This window comes from Peromyscus maniculatus, chromosome 18, assembly GCF_049852395.1.
Source record: "Peromyscus maniculatus bairdii isolate BWxNUB_F1_BW_parent chromosome 18, HU_Pman_BW_mat_3.1, whole genome shotgun sequence".
NCBI lineage: Eukaryota > Metazoa > Chordata > Mammalia > Rodentia > Cricetidae > Peromyscus > Peromyscus maniculatus.
The window spans coordinates 23,523,038-23,541,903 of NC_134869.1; positions in this window are offsets into that span (position 1 = coordinate 23,523,038).

Consider the following 18,866-nt stretch of genomic DNA (forward strand, 5'->3'; position numbering starts at 1 on the left):
TAAAATCTGCTTTCTGGAATTTTCATGTAAAGGTAGATCCTTTAATGACCACGAATTCTGCTTGTCTTCCCAAGGACATTTAAAGTTAGTATGAAAACTAATTTTAATACTGTGTGTCTCAAGGTATCTTGTTTTCAAATTCATGAATGTTAGATTTTCACATTTTAAACGCACCCGTCTTTTAGATTCATTGATTTTCAATGAACATATACTCCACAATGTTTTGTTTTGGTAACCATTCAGTAGATCACAAACTACATGCTACCTGAGAAGCACCATGCATGAGTCAAAAATTCATCAGACAAAAATTAAATTCACACATTTAAGAAGATACCAGAAGAGGAGAAAATCACACAAAGCAGACTAGGAAAAGAATAAAAACAGTTTATCAAATCATGTTTTACATTTAAATTTTTCTTAGGAAAGAACATTTCTCTTTTCAAAAAAAGTTGTCATATAGGTATGATGGATGGCAGAAATGTGCCCCAAGAGAATGCTATAATTCTATACTTCAACTGCATTAAATATTTGTGAGAGGGGATTAAATTAAGAACTACTTTCATCAAAGAGCTACTAATTTGTAAAATCCCTGTCATAATTTAAGAATATAATATTTCATAAATTATAGAGAAAAATGGGTATGATTTTTTTGGAAGTCAGGCCCACACCCCATCAAAACCAATAAAATTGGGTAATGATCATGAACTGAGTTTCAAAGCTGAGATTCCAAGTGCTTGGGCTATGGCAGTTATTATTTCCTGAATAAGACTTTATGCTGGATCCAGAATTCATTTTCTCTGACCTTCAGCCAAGAGAGGAAGTTGTGTGGGTGACTGAGTTTAGCACTTGCTCTGGGGATTTCTCTCTAGCTGAAGCTAAAAGGATACTATAATTGGTCACCTGGCCTGAACTTAGCACATTCTGTATTTAGAAGGCTTGCCCAAGCCCATTAGATAATAATATGATTCTACCCCATGCCCCTGCAGTTTTATGAGAGAACAGCCGCTGTGTTCTTGTAAGGAGGGGGCAGGTAGGGAAGATGGGCAAGATGGAGGGTGAGAGAGAAGCCTTCATCTGTGTCTGCCACCTTGGGAATCGAACATGGCTGAGTTGAAGCTCTACTTTAAGCTAGCTGACATTTCTAATCTCCACCAATTTTTTTCTCTTGCTTCAATTTAGACAAGATTACCTTTTATTTACATATTTATCTTTACGTTGACAATTTTATACTTGTAGACAATGTATTGGGATCATTACCCTTTTTCAGCTTCTCCTCCTTCTGCTGATGCCTTCTTTTCAAGTAGTCCATTTCCTATTTCCTGTGTGTGTGTGTGTGTGTGTGTGTGTGTGTGTGTGTGTGTGTGTGCGTGTGTGTATACTCAAGTTACCACAGCTGTTATTATTAAGAGTGTAACAGACCTCTATTTCCTTAGTGGCAGAATGCAGTATGTATAGTAAACACTTAAATGCCTGTCAGATAGGAAGCAAAAAAAAAGTTAGATTTCATTACCATTGTTACTATTATTATTACGACTTGTTTAATGCTTTTTTACTTGTTTATGGAAGAGAGAAGGGATAAAATACTAAGTTTTGAAGGAGGTTTAGAAGACGCAGTTTCTTTTCTACAGTACTCACCTGCATGGAGTTTGCCTTGGCTCATTTGGCTTCTCCAGTTAAGGACCAAAGAACTGTTCCCATTGAAAATATTGAGCATCCTGATGTCCCAGTGACACCCAGAGCGACTCCCATGGAAGGGTTGTTTCTAGCCAGATAGTTGTCAGGGAGGCCCAGAACTTTGCCCCTTTTGATTATTTTTTGGTTTTGGTTTTGATTTTGTTTATTCTTTTTTTCCCTTCTATTAATGTTTTAATTCATTTTGATAAGGTCCATTGTCGGAGGCAAAATTAAACTGTGCTCTTTAACTGAGTAAAGCCTTGCTGTCCAGCATATTGTAACACCTTTGCAAAGAGCTCTTGAAAGGATCCACCTTGAAATCACAGGAGAGATAAGTGTCCCTGAGATAACTCAAAAGAAATTAGAAAAATAAATAAATAAAGGGAAAAAAATGAGAAAGCCAAAACAAGTCCTCCATGACCCAGCTTGAAGGCTGACTGCAGAATTGTGGAGGAAGTGGGCATCATCTAGATGAACAATTTCCGTCAAAATAAAATTTTGGCTATAGGACACTGAGTCATATACTTCTGAGAAATGGGGGAGTTTTATTATTTCCTATGAAAGTGTCAAAATACATAAAGATATTTGCTTCTTTTCAATATCAGTGCACTGTGCTTCCGGGGAACTTTCTGAAAAGATATTTGAAAGCTAAAAACCACACTTACTTTTAAGAGGAAAAAAATGCATTTTCTCTGGCAAGTGAGTAAAAGTAATGTTCTTCCAATGCACCCAAGAAGGAAGGAAAGTAAGTTTTACTTTAACAGAAAGAATGAAATCTTGAATGTGAAAAAAAAAAAAAAACAGGGCAAAAGCGTTGAATACTATTTTCATTTAAACTTTTCCAGACAGGGTAGGATAAGAAAAAAAAAAAATGTCCTGAGCTATTAGCATCAAACTTCTTGGTTTCCTTTGAAGTTTTTGAAAAGATCAAAAACTGTGGGATGGTCTGTATGTCAAATGCTCTGATTGGTCAATAAATAAAACACTGATTGGCCAGTGGCCAAGCAGGAAGTATAGGCGGGACTAACAGAGATGAGAATGGAGAGAACAGGAAGGCGGAGGGAGACACTGCCAGCCTCCGCCGCCATGACAAGCAGCATGTGAAGATGCCGGTAAGCCACGAGCCACATGGCAAGGTATAGATTTATGGAAATGGATTAATTTAAGATATAAGAGCAGTTAGCAAGAAGCCTGCCACGGCCACACAGTTTGTAAATAATATAAGTGTCTGTGTGTTTATTTTATAAGTGGGCTATCGGACTGCCGGGACTTGGCAAGCCCATAGAGAAAACTCTCCAGCTACAGTAGAAGGTTTCTTTCCTACTATCCAAAATGGAGGTCAGTGTCTACAGGGATTATTTACAAGACTTAGTGTCTCAAAGATGTTGATGCCTTCCCCAGTCTCCCTTCATCTGTACCATTCATTCTACTTAGCCAACTCTTCTGTACTACGGTTAATGAGAATAACCACTGGGCTTTACTACACTTCAGTCGCATACACGTTGAGTCGTGCAGTCCCATTAGGCAATCCTACAATCTAGGAGCTACACATGGTATATCCATAAATGATTATTGTAGCTATGGAAATACAAAGAAGACAATGCACTGGCTATTACTCATTTTGGTGGAAATACCAGCAGGACTGGCAAACAGAATTTAGAGAGTAACTAAGAGAAAGGATGCTAGTCATCTCCAGTCACTGTTTCAAAATACCTGAAGAGGGTGAGCAGTTTCACAGTTTCTGAGACTTCAGTTCATGGCGTGTTGTTGATCCCACGGCTTTGTGCTTGTGGAAGTACAAAACATCACAGTAGGAACACGTCATAGAGAATGCCTGATTACCTCTAGGCCAGTGGTTCTCAACCTTCCTGATGCTGCAACCCTATAATACAATTTCTCATGTTGTGGTGGCCCCCAACCATAAAATTATTTTCGTTGATACCACATAACTATAATTTGCTATTTTTATGAATCATATTGTAAATATCTGTATTTCCCAACAGTCTTAGGTAACCCCTATGAAAACATCATTCCAATCAGAAGGGGTCGTGACCTACAGGTTGAGAACCACTGCTCTAGGCACTAAAAAGGGAGGAGGGGTTGAGCTCTCAATATCCCCCTAAAAGGTGTGCCCAGACGACTAACGCTTTTAATGCTCCGTTAATGCTGTTTAGGTTAAGCAGGTTTGTTACATACAAATGAATAACAGAACAGACACTTGAGTTTTCTTTCACTAAGTAAATGGGTTCAAGCAGCAAAGCTTGCTTTTTGACAGGCTTAAGAAATGTCTATGGAAAAGATGAGAGTGGAAGATCTGCTTACACGATCCATTCCTCTTTATGAGAAAAGAGAATAGTTACCTAATCTAGAAGGCATTATACCAGTTTGACACACTCAAGACTCCAAAGGCCATTCCAAGTGTGAAGGCTGCCATGAACAAGAGTTCATACCAGAGGAATAGTTCCAACTACTAGGAATATAAAACAAACAACAGCAGCAGTATATGACAGTTAATGAAAAAAAAAATATAGTCGTGTCAAAGGTGTTACTTCTCCTTTCTTGTTCCCTTATTTCTTTCATTTTCCTGATAGTACACTTTAAGTTCACCAGTCCATACAGTTTTACAGGCCACTGGAATCCAGGACTTTGGATTTACTGCTTTTCATTGTCTGCTGATGTGGGGACAACATACTCATACTTGTGCATCACCATCAGCATCCTAGCTCTCTTATACGGAAGTTGCGCCACCTGGAACCAGGAACTAGCCGCGATTCTAGACTTATAAAACTCTTGTTTTGACAGTTGCATGATCTGATTGTATCATCTAAGACTTGTAAACTATCCAGTGCCATCCATGTTTCCTTCTCCATTGCGTCACAGAGTTGACTAGAGGAGATTGGCTGAGGGTATCCTGAGCTCCATCTGTCTTCATGTGCCTGTCACCAGGCTCTGCAAGATCAGGCTCTGGCAACCCTGTCATTGAGAAAGCAACCCACCTCTTCTCCCTGGCCTTTCATCACTTATTTCCTTTGAAGCCAGAAAGGCCTTTGCCCTTTTCTGTTCTCCCACTGATTTGCTCCAACTACTCAGAATTCAAATGGCCATCTCCCTGGACGCTTGGCACCCCGACATCTAACTGATATTGTTCCATGTCTTTCAACTGTCTTAATATATCAAACAATGACCTAATGTGTCATTTCAATTTGTCAGTTTTCTGTCATCTGATGACTTCTACATTATAAACTTCTTAATTATAAGACAGGGGTCTGATGAACTTTTTCTAGAAACAGGGATCCATCACCTCACTAAAATGAAATTTTAGAGCAATTATTAAGACATAGTCCTTCTTCTTTATCCTTTCTGTCACTCGCTATACTACAGGCCCCTCATGCTATTCACAGTCTTCCTTTTCTTCAGTACTTAAATTTTTTATCAATTAATTTTGAGTCCTATAATTCTTCATCTGTTTCTGAAGAGAGTATTTTTTTAACACGGTTCTTTTAAGCTCATCAGCATTTCCTTATTTGTATAAGAAGAGTGCAACAGGACAAGAATAAATGAAACTCACAGAGCAGTAATGAAAGAAGACAATCGATAATACAGACTTATTCCAGGAAGGGCAGAAGAAGACGAGAGGAAAGAGGAAGAAACAATTGCCCTTCCCAACAGACACATTCTTCCCAACTCACCCCCGAGAGCTGTGGCCATCAGGCTAAAGCCTACTAATCTGGGAGTCCGTTTAATGCTTTATGTTTTTGCAGAGCACACTGCCATTCCTGGCTCTTGGACCTCCGCCAGCAAGTACACTGGCCTTGATTATGGGGACACGGTGGCTTTGGACAGCACTCCAGGCATGCTTGTTTGTATCTCGGGCCCGGCCTATTGGACTGCTGGCTGAACTGTGGCAGGCAAACAGGATTGTTTCCACCGGTTCTGTTTGCAGCAAAGAATTCTTTTTAATTCCCCTGTCCTGCATGTTGCCAAGATTCTTAAAATACTGTTCATGAAGATTGCTTGTTGTTGCTGTTGTTACCCGCCTCAGAGCCCAGATGTAGGAACCGAGCCAGTGCAGCTGGTGTGACTCGGCCCCATCCTCACAGATAATTCTGTGTTTGAACAGTCTCTCCCTGCTTGAGATTGTTATTATTTTGGAAAACTGTAAAGTAAATGCTTGTAGATGTGCAAGATGAGGGTCTAATAGCAATATAGGTTAAAGTTCAATTTCTTGCTCCCAAGGGGCATCATCAAGTTGGGTAAATGGAAACCTATCACTGTTCCTCCCTAAACCTGTACCCTCAACAGCGAAGATATACCTGCATGGGTAGCAGGCACATGTTGGTCTTGCTTTGGGCCATTTTCAGGAGACTTTCTGCCATGGAATACATGGATTATAACCAGCAGCAAAAATTAAAAATCATGAGAGTTTGGGAAGAAAAAAAAAACTCATTCAGAAATTCCCACACAGTACCCAGTTGTACTCAGGGCAATGACAGCATTTTTACATTAGACTTTCCTTCTGCTAAATGCTGGCATCACGTTTACTACTTACAAAGTAATTGCGTTTTATAGCTGACTCCACATTAGACTGATATGGAGTGAACATAATATTAATCTCTGTGACCTACTTTCCAATCTGTATTCTTCTGTGCAATATGGTGATGATAATAACAGCAACTACCGTTGAATGGCTTTAGTGAATTGTGCTGTGTGTGTTACATGGATTAACTCATTTAATTCTCTCAACAAATGTATGAGGAAGCCACAATTACTATGCCTCCTTTACCAATAAGGAATCTGCAACCTAAAGAGTTTAAATGATTTATCCAATGACTTAAAGCTAGTAAATGGCAGAGCTGGGATTTGAGCCTCTAATCTCAGAGCCTGGATCCTAATCACCACATTGACTTGCAGTTTTGAAGGGAGGTGGGGAGGGGAGGCTGCTGATGTATACAAGGAAGTGCACATGCTGGTGGTTATGCACCCAGAAATGTGTTTTGCTTTTGGAAGTTGCCCACCAAGCAAGCCACAGTGCAAAGATCAATACCTGACTAAGTACTGAGAATTTCTTTTCTCCTCAAGGAGCAATGCCAATTTGCTTTGCAGTTTCTAAGCAAATATGTCTATCAAATCTGATAAATGAATAAAAGAACATGATATTAGTGGCAGGTAATTATTTGATACATATCCCTTCCTTGACTCTCGTATGCTTTATCAAAAATCATGAGTGCTTTAAGCTCAAGGACCAGGCAATGTGGAAAACTCTAGTCTCAGGATAAATTGCAGAACCCTTCTCAACTGGGGACATTTTGTCACTGTTCAGATACACACCTCTTCATGCTACCAACTATTGCACCAGTACAAGACATTAACCAGCCTTTGCAATTAATCACCAACACTGCCTTATAATTGCTGAGTTCCCCCTGCCCCAAACATGGCACCTTCTTTCTTCAGCGTTAACAGTAGCATCAAATGTAACACAAAGGCAATCAAATGTCTTTTGTGACTTGCAATGGAAATGCCTACAACAGGCTGTGTTTTTCAGTGCTTGCCCTACAGTTTGTGGTTCTATTTGGCAGATTTTGGAGACCTTGGTGGGTACAGCCTAGCTAACGGAAGTAGGCTTGGTCTAAGATTCCCGCTGCTCATCTGCTTCCTGCTGGCTTGTGATGCAAGGAGCCACCACCACAAACACTGGATGCTGTCATGCTTTCTGCCCCATGGTAAAGCATATCCTCCTCAAGACATCTACCCCCTTTTAACTTTCCTACCAGCTATGTAAGCCATAAGGGCGGGCACACACACACACACACACACACACACACACACACACTCACACACACACACACTACAGTTTTCTATCTCATTCATTTTTAAAGTGACTTACTAATTTGCCTTCATGATCTCTGAATTCTAGTAACATAATATATCCATACAAGTAAAGTTCTTTGCCAAACTTCAAATGTTATCAGGCTTTTAGAAATCAGCCATTCCTTTTCATGTTAACTGAAAGGCTTGAACCCTGCCCAACTTTTCAAACCACTTGGAAGTGTGAGAAGAAAGTCTTATGAAGATAATGAACAACGCAAAACAGCTTTTATAAGGAGAAACAATTAAATCCCCAGGTCCTAAAAGTCTTATATTACTAAGTTTCTCCATTCAGTGAAGTGACCGAGGCCCCATCCAGAGACAAGCTACCTTTAACCTATGACTGTGACCTCTGAAAATAAATCTAATGGGGGAAAACAAAGAAAGGAAACAGGAAAAATCAGAAATTTCACAAAGAAAAAACCCACAAAGCTCACTTCCAAATATGTAATCTTTTCCAATATAGACTGTTTTGCACACTACGTTGTTATTGCAAAAGTCATTAAAGTTATGGCTTGTCCTGGAACTCCAAGTCACACAATAAACACACTGGAACTGGAAATAATGATATAACATTATGAAATCATCATCATATGACAGTGAAACATTAGCGAACACATCATGAAATAATCAGTTTGCAACCAAAGCTTTCTCCGTGTGCAAAAGAGTTGGGAACACTTGGCTCTGAGAGCAGCCCTAGTTTTTTCAAGGAGAGCTTGCAAAAACAACTGGATTCATCAGGGGGTAGGGGGTCAGAACAGTCATCTAAATGGATGTAGAGTGTCTTCAGGAGACGGTTAGAGCCCCCCCACGTGTTAGCTTGCCATCAATAACTTTGTACTGATCAGATATGAGATATAAAAGGAAAAGCTTCCTTCGTGCTTGTAGAAAGTAAGTACGTTGCAGCAGGCAAAGCATTCGAACATGGTGTGTCAGCACATGGATGCTTCAGAGACTGACTCTGAAACCTTCTCTTTGCTGGGAGGACTGTTGAACTTTACAATTATGTGTCATAGGTTCTTTTCAGACCTCTTCTCCTTTCCAGTTGACTTGAATCTGCATGAGAGCCAGAGCAGAGAGTTATCGTGAAAACTTATAGACAAAAATATCAATGTACTTTTCTGAGGGACCACACCTGGCGTATAATAAGCAGAGGACGCTGGTAAGCCTTTTGAAAATGTCAAAAGGAAGTATTTATCTTTAAATACTTGAAGCATTTATCTTTAAATCTATGTGCTTTCATACATGAATATTGATGTCTGATGGAACTCTCAATAAATTAAAATCAATGCTTTATTCAGTCATCCTAAGAGAAGCTTCCTTTAGCAGTAGATGGCAACAGATAGAGACCCACAGCCAAATATTGTGGAGAGAGAGTCTAAATCGGAAATCTCTATCAAATACCTCCCCTCAGAGCTCAGGGAGCCCCACAGAAGAGGAGGCAGAAAGAGTGTAAGAGCCAAAGGGGATGATGGACACCAGGAGAACAAGGCCCTCTGAATCATCTAAGCAAGGAGCATATGAGCTCCCAGAGTCTGAAGCAGCATGCACAGGGTCCGAAGGGTCTGCACCAGGTCCTATGCATATATAATACAGCTTTCAGCTTAGTTTTTTTTTTTTTTTAATAGAATTCCCGAGTGTCTGAATGAGTGAGTCTCTGTCTCTTGTGCCTGCTCTTGGGGCTCTTTTCCTTCTGTTGGGTTGCCTGATCTAGTCTCACTGTGATGTTTTTTTGCTTTGTCTTATTATTTTTTTATTTTGCCAGGTTTGATTGTTATCTCTTGAAGCCTGTTCTTTTCTAATGAGAGACAGAAAGGAAGTGGATCTGGAGGGAGAAACTGGGAACAATATAGGGAGGGGAAAGTATAATTGGGATGTATCATGTGAGAAAAGAATCTATTTTTGATAAAAGGGGGAAAATCAAAAAAAGAAAGGAAGGAAGGAAGAAGGGAAGGAAAGAAGGAAGGAAGGAAGGAAGGAAGGAAGGAAGGAAGGAAGGAAGGAAGGAAGGAAGGAAGGAAGGAAGGAAAGGGAAGGGACCATGGAGAAATATGCTTAAAATACATTATATAATTGTTTGGAAATGTCCTTATGAAATCCAGCACCATGTACATTAAATATATGCCAATACATTTTTTAGAAAGTCCCATTGTTTTGACAATGGCTTTTTCAATGACTTATTTGACCAATATCTAGCAGCTCCAATAGATATTCATTTGACAAACATCTATTCAGTTGCTAGGTGACAATCACCAGGCAAGGCACTAAAAAAGTAAAAAGGAGAATCTCTTGTCCTCAAGATTGTTCTACCAGTGAGAGAGGCTCGCATATGAAACTATGCTGAACATGATGTCAAACTAAGACCTGCAAGTATGCAACTACCTGAAGAAAATATACGGGACACACTTCAATGTATCAATATGTTTAAAACAAAAACAAAAACAAAAAAACGTTGACATGTGACCCTGAAAGCTCAGGAAACAAACAAAAGGCAAACAGGGTTGTATCAATGAAAAAGCTCCTTTACAGACAAAGGAATGGTAAACAGTGTGAGATCTCAGAAAGGAGACATTTGCCAGCTATTCATTCAACGAAGAACTGACATGCAGGTGGCACAGAGAATTCCAGGAACTGAGCAACAAAAATCAAGAGGTGCAATTAAAAAGTGGGTACACAATCTGGATAAAAACCTTTCCAAAGAAGAAATACGAATTACCAACAAATACAGTGGAGTAGGATCAACATCTTGAACTGTCACAGAAGTGCAAACTGAAGTCAGGATGATACATCATCTCACTCCAATTATAGTAACTGTCACTAAACTAATAATAGCAAAGGCTGTTAAGAATGTGGAAAAAAATACATTGTTGGTGAGAATTTAAATTAGTACAACCACTGTGGAAAACAATCTAGTAGCTCCTTACAAAATTCAAGATTAGGACAGGCATGATGACACCACACCTATAAACCCTAGCACTTGGTAGAAAGCATATTCATACCAAGACTATGTTCCAAAATAAATAACTGAATTGAGATATGACAGTTTACCTATCCTGTTTCCAGGAATTCAGCATTCTAATGAGCTGCCTGCATGTTCACATTTACGGTAGCAGTATTATTGAAAGCTACAGTATAAAATCGATCTTGGTACTTATCGACATATGAATGAATAAACACAATTAAATAAAATGCACTATTCACACAACCAAGGATTCAGCCATAAAATAAAATCCTGTTATTTGAACCAATGCAGTTGAAACTAGAGGACCTCATGTTTAGTGAAATAAGTCAGCACAGAAATTGAAAACAGTGTTTCTGCCTCCATATGAAAAGGACTAAAGAAAGCTGATCAAACTGCAGGGCAGTCTTTACAAAAGGTTGAGGTGAGGAGGGGGAAGAATAAATAAACTGTATTTGATCTGTACATACCATGTGAATATATAACATATACCACTGGATTCCATTAATGTGTGCCATAAATAGAGATGAATCAAAAATGGAACAAATATAATTTGATGTTATAGATATTGTTCACCAAAACTTTAGAAATATCAGTAAAATAAGCCACAATTGCTAATCATGTAATTCTTAAAGTTAATTATTCAAGGGTGATCTTCTTTGGTCCTCTGAGTCTCTACAAAATTAAGTTTAATAATATTTATCTTAAGGGAATCATGAATTCTCCATCAACTGCTCTTTTTCAGAATCTGCCATTTGTTTTTCATTTTAATGTTTTATGTTTAAAGATTTACTGTTTAAAAAGTAATGTTTTTATTAATTCTTTGAGAATTTTGTACAGTGTATTTGATCATATTCACCCTTCTCCCCGACTCTGCTCAGATCTTCTTCCCACTTCCTTCCTTCCCAACTCCGTGACTCTCTCTCTCTCTCTCTCTCTCTCTCTCTCTCTCTCTCTCTCTCTCTCTCTCTCTCTCTCTCTCTCTCTCTCTCTCTCTCTCTCTCTCTCCCTCTCACTCTGAGTCCAGTTTGTATTGGTGAACTGCTCCCAGGCATGAAGCCCACAGTTCTTGAGAACTTCACACATGAGTACTGTATTTACAACATTTCTACCCTTCCCTCTCAAATTAATCACACACACACACACACACACACACACACACACACACACACACACACACTCACTCACACCCCACACTATGGAGGAGGACATACCCAAATCCATTAAATGTGGCTCACATTCACATTTGCATATGTTTAGACAACTCCTGGGATTGGATTATCTCTGGGGTTCCTTGACCCTGGGGAAAATCCATTTTTTCTCCCCCAGCAGCCATGAACTAAATATAGTTTTTCTGCTAGGGGCAGGGCCTTGTGAGACTTCCCCCATCCACTTTGGCACGTGGCCTGGCATAATCATTGTTCAGGTTTTGCTCAGGATGCTACATTGTTCATCAAAAGCTTTTGTAAATAATCTTTTTGTGTTCACGTGTATCCTTGGCTCTTAAATACTAGTATTGCTGCTACAGACACAAAACGTTTGAACAGTTTAAAATATTATTTCTATTGTTTATATATTCCTTATCTGGAGGTACAAACAATGAGGAATACAGAAACATTAACATGATTTATGAGAAATATAGAAGCATAAGAAAGGCATATCCATGAATGTCAGAAACTAATAAATATACACTTCATCTCCTCAGCTATATGCTGGGAATCAAATAGATTTACAGCACCTAGAAATATCACATTCATGAGTGAAATTTATATTTGGAAAATGAATACATAGTACAATTCTCTTCTGTAATTCAAATCATATTACAATTTCTCTATTGAGATAAGTCGCTGGAAATTAGGGATGCAATATTTTTTAGCCACAGACTCATGTTCATTGCTATAAATCATTATTCCAGTTAAAATATTCCAAGTATCTCATGATCCTCTATCCCCCATCCTTTCAGTATGTTGAGAGTTACCTTATTTCACAGTTTAATTTTTCATTTTTTCTTAGTTTCCCTTATCTCTCTTTCTGTTTCTCTCTTATCTGTCTGTCTCTGTCTCTCTGTCTCTTTCTCTGTCTCTACACACACACACACACACACACACTCACACATATATACACACATACATATATAAATTTACTTTTGACCTCCGTGAAATTAATATTCACTTTAGAAAAAGAAAATGGGGACATAAATAATTTCTGCATGTTTTTCATGTTTTAGAATATGTAAAAAAAATTACTGTTGGTTAATATTAAAATTTATTTACTGACCTTATCCAACAGTGCTTCTTCTAAAGTCTGGTGTTTCCTTCCTACAAAGGGATTTTGTGGGTTTTTTTTTTTTTCCTTATTGTCACTCTATGTCTGGGAAAGTTTATACCACTATGAGGTATAAACTGAGAGAAGGAGAAAAGATATCCTCTTTCTCTGTGATACGTAACCCATGGGACAATATCCAGCCCTTTGCTGAAACCATGTGACTATGGCCTTGCAGCCAGGACTGAGGGGATAAAGCCTGCTTTTACTGGAGTCTGACCTTAAGGTTGCGGCAGACATGACTTCCAATCTGTCCTTTGTAACCGACATGAGTTCTCTGTTGATCTCTTTGCTCCTTTGTTACATACCCGATTTTCCGGGGTCAAGATGGAAAATGTTAGGATGCTGAGCCCATTGTGAAACGACACTCTTCCACTGAATTCCAGGCCGATTAAGTAGCCCATGGTAGGTGTATTAATTTATTATCTATTTCTATGATTTAAATTTAAATTTCCTAATAACAACAACAACAAGAAAATTCCTTAAGGGAAAAAGGTTTTATACTGCCTGAAAGTTTCAGAGAGACAAGAGTCATCACAGCAAGCAAAACATAGCAACAACTGACTGGGAGTCACACAGCCAGGAGCAGGAAGCTGGATGATCACACTGTATCCACACTCAGGAAGCAGAGAGAGAATATCAAGTGAAACAAGGCTACAGAACCTCAAAGCCCATCTCCAGTGATGTATCTTCCAGTATTACTTCACCTCCTAGGAGATAAGGTACTCTTCCCAAACAACGCGATCAGACCAGTTGGAGATCCAGAATTCAAAACACACGAGCCTATGGGGGGCATTCATACTCAAACCATCACATCTGATAGTGAGTAAGCATGTTTCCTACATGATTCTCATCCCCTCCCCACAGCAGCACTGTGAGTAACATGAAATAATTATTCCCATTTTGGAGTAATTGGCTATTTTAATACACTTTCCAAGGTTGTGGTGACAGGGCTCAATTGTAAACCTAGGTCGAATTTGGAAGCATAAATCAGAACGAACATGCTATATGCACCTGCAAAATATGTCATGAAAATGAAATTATAGTCAATAGTCAGCAGGGGTTGGAATTACACACTTGTCCATCCAGAATGCATCTTCCAAAGTAGCAGAAGGCATTTGTGAAGACACTTCATCCCAAGGACACAAAGATTTCAAGAAGAAAGTCTGAGAACTAATTTGATTACAATAGCTGATAATTTGTCCTACCTCTATGTCAAAAGTCAGAAATCTGGTTGCTTTTTCCCCCCTAGATTTTAAAACAAAGAAGTTCAAAATGTCATCTGTTTCATAAGCCCTAAATTACAGTGAAGGTACAAAGTAGAAATAAGAAAAGCTGCTATAATTATCAGCCCAGTGACTAACACCGCTGCCTCAGTGAGTCCCTTTGCCTATTGAGTTTTTATATGAAGTATTCTAATCACGAGGCCATCTAATCTTATGCTAAGGCCACCTAAAACCCTCAATGTTCTGTTCTTTGCCAAAAGACCAAAACATTACCGAGGCTGCTCCAACCTAAGCAAAGAGCATTTCAGACACAAAATAACCAACCTGACCACTTCACTTCTCAAATTAAGATGAAGTCATTGTGTTTGTCTTACTCTCCACCTGCTTACTTTATATCAGAAACTCTGGAAGGTACTTTATCCAATGAATCTATTCGGAAAACACAAAACAAAAGCACGGATTCCTTCACTTTTCTTGTTCAGTTCCCAATAACGCTATGCTCATCTTATTAAAAGTAAAGATAAATGAATGGAAAACAGCTCTTTCTCAACTATGGATCCTCAATGAACCCAAAATGCTCATTCTCTATACTGCTCGTGATGAGGAGGGCTTTTCCTGCAGGTTTGTTGACTCAGACTTACATTGAACACCTTAGCCACAAAGCAAAACTTTGCAGAGAAGACAGTCTCTGTGTGGGATTTCAACGAGGAAATAATTTGTCATTGGGATGATGAAAATAGCCACAAGGATGCTGGCACAGCATTAGATAACACCATGAAAATAACTACACAGTAATATGTGCCTTTGTGAAGAGTTAAATGTATTTCTATGCTTTTTTCCATTCGGTGTCCTTAATAAACTGTAAAAATCTGTAGTTGGTTTTTTCAAAATGTGTAAAATGCATTATTTTGGAACTTCATATAAATGATTATCCTGGAGTTTTTACTATAATGTAAGATATAAAACTTTTTACATGCTGTTTTACTGTAAAAAGTAACTGAAAATTTTTTCTGGAGGCAGGTGCAGTGGCAAAGGCTTGTAATTCCAGCATTCAGGAGGCTGAGGCAGGAGACTCTCATGTTCAAGACCAGGTGATGTAGCAAGACCTTTTCTCCACAGTAACAAAAAAAGTTATTCTTCTCTTGAGGACATTTTTTACTGTTGTAAATAATTTTTAATAAAGTACAGACAAAATTGGGAAAACAGGGGATATTAAATATGTATTTTACTCATAATGTCCAATAATATCTATTATTTATTTATAAGCTTTGTAAATTTTTTTTAAAAAAGGTAAAAATAAATCAATACTTCAGAGCAAGCAATTTTTCATTGTTAATTTCCTATTTGGAATTAATTTTGCTTCTCTTTAGATCGTGAGGGTCTTAAATGTGTTTTCCTGGGAACAGCTACTGAGACTCTGAGGCAGACACCTACAGGTAAGAAAGAGTTCACAAGAAAGGACTGAAGAAACATGCCTGGGAGGGCACCAGGCAAGCAGGAGTGCTGTATCTCTTCTGCCAAGAAAAGCTTTTATGCTAGGACTTGCATAGATCCATCTTTGATCCATCTCACTGGGAGTTCTAGAGTAAGGAAAACACCTCCGTGAAGTTTCACAAGGAGAGATTTGTTGCTATATCACTTGATCCTGCAAGGAACAGTCACTGCAGGCAAATTGTCCTCAAAGACAGGCATGACCTTAGGTCAGACTGTTTCTATGGGTGAGACAAGTTGCCAGAGGTGTGTGAGGTGTGGCTGTGAGGTGCTGTCAGCATCCGGCAAGTGAAGCTATTGAAAGGATAGCTACATTGCCTCTGAAAGATAACTGGGCAGGTCTCCATCATCCACAGCAGTGAAAGATGACCAGGAAGGTCTCCATCATCCACAGCAGTGAAAGATGACCAGGAAAGTCTCCATCAGCCACAGCAGTGTAAGATGACCAGGAAGATCTCCATCATCCACAGCATCCATTCCACCGAAAAGCAGTTACAGGATAAAAGAGAAAGGACACATTTCTTTCATTTATCAATACCACCCTTATAAACTAGTCTTGACTGTGATGATTAAGGTCCTATATCACTTGCTCTCAATTTGGATTACATACTAAGTTGATATTTTCCTATGGTATCACCTAGAATAATGCCCAACGTCATCTGTAAAGGAATTTGTAGATTTGCTATGTGGTAATATCTAAAGCCTTGTCAATTCACCTCATCAATGTTGTATTTCAAAGACCTATATTACCTTTACAGGGAACTTACCATATGTGGAGAATGGTTCCGGAAATGGGAGCTAGAGAAGTAAAGACCACTCTCATTCCTAGAGTTCACTGACTGGTAGAACACAGCACAAGTCAATGGCAGGACAATCACTTTTTTATAAGTGTCTCATTGTCACAGGGAGCCAGGAATAGCCAAACTAAATATGTTTTAATCTTTAGGCACATAATTGTGAAGGAGGTATGGTGAGGCCAGATGCAATCTAGCAATGCTAATTGGAAAGAGTTGTGATAGTTATATCCACACTTCCCTAAAAACAGCCTAGTTACCATTACAAGACAGAAAGACCTCTTAGAGAAGGACCAGTGCCAACCAGAAGGCAAGGGAAGAGACAGGGAAACTGAAGATGAGGACTGGTGTTGACCAAAAGGTAAAGGAAGAGAGGGAAAAGAAGACAAGCATCTTCACTGTGTTTTCTGTAGGATATAAAGAGGAGGCAGATTGAATGGGTCTAGGAGTGGGTGATTTTAATACTTTTAGTGGGCTCTTCAGAGCTGGAGCAGTCCTACATATTATGGTTCCCAGAGAAATAGGAACAATAGGTCATATAGCCAGAGATAAATATTTAAGAAATCTAATATGAGAATTGTTGATGAAACCATAGAGACCAAGAATCCTTACAAGCTACTATCTGCTAGCCATAGAATCATGGACGTATCATTCAGGTCCAGTCAAAAAGCCTTAAGAACATGGTAAGCTGATGGTGTAGAGCTGATGGCAGAAACCTGGAATTCAGGTAGAGGAGGGGCCTACAGGTGTAAGTCTCTTTGTCTAAAAGCCTGAATATCTGGAGTTCTAATGTCCAAGGGCAAGAGAAGAGAACTTCCTATCCCAGGGTTAGAAAAGACTTTTTCTCTGCCTTTGAAAACAGCTTTAGAGAGAAGCAAATTGGAGGAAGCCACCCACTACGGTAAGCGCAGATGTTCTTAGTTGGCCAATTCAAACACTAACCTCTTCTGGAAACATTCTCATAGAAACACTCAAAAATTATGTTCACCAGCTCTCCCTTAAACTTAGTCAAATGAAACCTGAAATCAACTATTAATGACTAGGTTAACTGCTGCCTGGGCAATTAAGGGAGTTGATTTGGAGGGGTTTTTTGTTTTGTTTTTTTAATAAGAGGGGAGGTTGGGAGCATGGTCTGGATTAGCTGTTCCAGCAGAAGAATTGACGGTTCTCTACCCAGAGCCCCAAAACTGGGTCAAGACAACATTTTAAAAATTATATTATTCAAAAATTATGTTCCTGGGAGTAGGAAACTGTAGAAGGGACCATGTTTCAGGAAATACCACTGAAGCTGACTGGTGAAGGGATGATTATGTACAAGTGCCTGCTATGTGGAACAAATTTATAATATCTTATACCAAGAGATAGAATTATGGTGGGATTTAAAGTTGATATTTAACCTTTCAATTATGAAGAATACAGATGTGAGAAGTATGTAATCTTTTTTTTAGGTGAAGTATATTTCTGTTTGAGTGAAAGTCCGTTGATATTCTTCCACAATAATAATTGATATCATCAACTACAGTGTTATCCAATGACTAGTGGAGAGAAGCTAGAATGTAGTATTAAGCATTCTGTGACTAAGGTATTTGCTCTCCTAGGAAAGACTATTTCAACAATGCTGATTTGAAATCCAGATGAAATTTGAAAAGCTCTTTGGTATCATAGGAATCAAGAGAAAACTGTCCAAAATGGTCAGGGCTAGCTCTCCCCGCCCTCAACACAGAAGAACACTAGGCTTCTTTCTTCTTTACTGTTCCTCTTATGCTTTATTTCCCTCTAAGCTGTTTCTTTGTTTATGTGTCTCATTCACCTCTCTCCCTTTTTTTCTCTCCCTCTCTCCCTCTCCCTCCTCCTTTCCTCTTTCTTGCTCCTCTCATTCACTTGACCCCAACTGTTACGTAATTGTGGAATCAGTATCCACGAGGCCTGGCAAATTAAAACACATGCCTATCTTGGTTTTATCCCTTAATTTCTCTGCATTGTTGGTATCTTATTCTCGTAACCTTAATCTGTCTTCCATAATAGCCATACTATAACTGGCCTTGAGACCAGACAACACTCATGTTAACTCTTTCCAAGCCCAGTCTTATTGTATGCCTCTCTTCCTCCAAAATCTCACACGGCCTTCAGTTTTCTGTTGCAGAAGTCTCCAAAACAGGGTACAAAGAGATTCATTTGGATTCAAAAGAAAACATTCAAATGCCTATCTACTCATGTTCTTCTAAAAACATTTAGAAATATGAAGCATTTTTAATGACGGCTTCCCTTAACAACATCCCAATGCTGCTCATGATCAGATTCTCTGACTTCCAGATAGAAAAGTCAGTGTCTCTAGTACACCTACACGTATCTCCATCCCTTAAGCATTTTACCACTGGAGAACATAAGATGTTTTGCAGTAAACAGTCATTCTTCCTTTAAGAAGACCTAGTGGAATCCTTTAAAACACTATGTAATGAGATTGAGAGTATTGTTAATAATTTCCCATACATTATGGAAGTTTATCGGCTATTTCATAGCTGGGAATGTCAAAAA